Here is a 2141-nt window from a genome sequence, read left to right as displayed (position 1 = left end):
CATTTGCTCAAAAGCTTCCACCAATAGAATGTTGATATGTACTATTTTAACACATCCAAAATTCTCCTAAATTGAGTATCCTTATGTTGCTAGAGTCTTTGAGGATATGAAGTTTGTGGAAATTTGGCTTAGACAGGAAAACTCTTTTGAGGTAGTGTCTCTGTATCTAACATAGATGTTAGATTATCAGAATTTACAAATTTAGATTTTACCTCTTCAGAATCTGCAACATCTGGTTTTTCTAGTGTAGTAATTTCAACTGTTGGTTGATTTTACTTTTCCTTGGTAGGCTCTTCCTCAACCTCAACTTCTTTAAGTTCCAAAGTCCTTCTATTTCGCAAAATAATTACCTTGCAGTGTTTCTTACTCACTCTCCTTGGATTTTCCGTGTCACTTGGAAAGGCTCCTTGTGGTCTATTACGAAGTTCCGTAGCTAACTAACCCATTTGGGTTTCTAAATTTTTTGGTGTTGCTGCTTGACTTTGGATTAAGGCGTCATTCTTCACCATGTACACCTTTGAAAAATTCTCTACACTATTAGATGATTCAACCTAAGAGGTTGATTTGCTCTATACTGCATGTAGTTGTTGTTCAGTCTAGCTCCTTGGTTACTTTAAGAAAAGTTTGGTTGGTTTCACCATGAAGGATTATAGAATTTGGACTGTAGTCCTTGTCAATTTCTATTTTGGTGTTGATTCCCTACATAATAAATAGACTTGAGATTTGATGGACAATTATCGAAAGAATGACCATCCCCATAATATATGCAGAAAACAACATCGAATTGAATCAGTGGCTGAGCTACAACTGATTAAAACCGTTACTAGCAAACTGTTTCAACATTGAAGAGATAGAAGATACCTAAGCGGAGAGTGAAGTGAGAGTGTCTAGTTCATACACTCCGACTACTCGTCTTTCTAAAGGTGCTCGATTTTTTGGCCACTGGTAATTATTATTAGCTATCCTCTCGATGATCTCGTAAGCCTCCTTATAAGACTTCGATAATAGAGCACCATTTGTAGAAGCATCTACCAACAACCTTTGTGTGTTTTGAAACCATTATAAAATGTTTCCAATTGGATAAATGCAAAATCTCGTGGTGAGGGCATATAAAGAGTGACTCATTGAGTCTTTCACATGCCTTATATAAGGATTCATCATCCAATTTTTGAATAGTGGTGATCTCATTCCGCAACTTAACATTTTTGCTAGGTGGGAAATACCTTCCCAAGAAGCGTTTAGCTAATTCTTCCCAAGTAGATATTGAATTGGGTGGAAATGAATTAAGCCATGCTCATGCTCGATCTCACAATGAGTATGAAAACAACTTCAGCCTTAATGTGTCTTCAATCATACCAACTATCTTAAAGGAATCACTCACCTCTATGAATAGTCAAAGGTGAAGGTGTGGATCTTCTATGGACATTCCACTAAATTGACTCATTGTTTGAAGCATCTAGAACATGACCGGCTTCAATTAAAATTACGGTGCCTTGATCTCCAGTATCCTAATTCCAAGATTTAGTTCGATCCCTATCATCAGCAATAAGGATTGGATTATAAACATTAGTGGATCTATTCCCTTGAACATCATTTTGATTTTTAAGGACCATTTCTACGGCTTGTCTTTGGGCTATTCTTTCTCATCTTCTTTGTCTAAATGTCCATTCGATTTTAAGGTCTATAGGAAGTAGATCGATGATACAATCTATGCTCATAAACACCTGAAAAATAACCCCAAAAAATAAAGAATAAAGAATAAAAAAATTTAAAAATAAACTAAATTGCAAGAAATAATTTCACAAATAATGATTAAATTAACCATCCCTAGCAACGGTGTCAAAAACTTGTAACGCGTAGGTTTGTGCAAATGTACACAGTCGTTATCAAGTAGTAAGTAAGTAAAAGAGTTATCGTCTCCGCAAGGATTGTATATGTTAATCAAGATGTTGTAAAATTAAAGTTTTACAGATTGGTGAGAAAAAACACAATGATTTCGAGTGATTGATCTAAAAATAAATAACTAGATGCAAAATTATCCTAAATGCAAATTAACTTAAGTGTAATGAATAATTAAAATTTATGAGGTGAGTTTAGCAGCAAATTCACAAGCTTCAACAACAATAACATGAATAAGCTAA

At 34.6% G+C, this 2141-nt stretch overlaps 1 non-coding gene across 1 annotated transcript; it reads left to right on the top strand.

The window, feature by feature from the left end:
- The first annotated feature begins 1091 nt into the window (after window positions 1–1091).
- Window positions 1092–1197, top strand: LOC128032161 (small nucleolar RNA R71). The gene has a single exon (XR_008188290.1). It is a non-coding gene; the product is annotated as a small nucleolar RNA R71 (small nucleolar RNA).
- The last annotated feature ends 944 nt before the right edge of the window (window positions 1198–2141 follow it).

Source organism: Gossypium raimondii, chromosome 8 (genome assembly GCF_025698545.1).
Source record: "Gossypium raimondii isolate GPD5lz chromosome 8, ASM2569854v1, whole genome shotgun sequence".
Taxonomy (NCBI): Eukaryota; Viridiplantae; Streptophyta; class Magnoliopsida; order Malvales; family Malvaceae; genus Gossypium; species Gossypium raimondii.
The sequence above is the reverse complement of the archived record's forward strand: the minus strand, read 5'-3'. Positions and strand labels throughout refer to the sequence as shown.